Genomic DNA, 273 nt, shown 5'->3' on the forward strand with positions numbered 1-273 from the left:
TGGGATCGGAAATACGCTAGTAGGTCGCACTAGGGTTATATGAATTTTAAATAATTGGTTTGATGGGTGCGATCATACCAGCACTAATGCACCGGATCCCATTAGAATTCCGCAGTTAACCGTGCTTGGGCGAGAGTAGTACTGGGATGGGTGACCTCCTGGGAAGTCCTCGTGGTGCACCCCTCGTTTTTGTTTTTTCCGCCTTGCGAGAGGAATTGACAAGAAGGACCACTCGGAAGTGGATTTTTCGAAAAATCGCGCCCTGCCCATCGC

At 49.5% G+C, this 273-nt stretch overlaps 1 non-coding gene across 1 annotated transcript; it reads left to right on the forward strand.

The window, feature by feature from the left end:
* The first annotated feature begins 64 nt into the window (after positions 1–64).
* Positions 65–183, forward strand: LOC118345697. The gene has a single exon (XR_004799191.1). It is a non-coding gene; the product is annotated as a 5S ribosomal RNA (ribosomal RNA).
* The last annotated feature ends 90 nt before the right edge of the window (positions 184–273 follow it).

This window comes from Juglans regia, unplaced genomic scaffold, assembly GCF_001411555.2.
Source record: "Juglans regia cultivar Chandler unplaced genomic scaffold, Walnut 2.0 Scaffold_3755, whole genome shotgun sequence".
Lineage (NCBI taxonomy): Eukaryota > Viridiplantae > Streptophyta > Magnoliopsida > Fagales > Juglandaceae > Juglans > Juglans regia.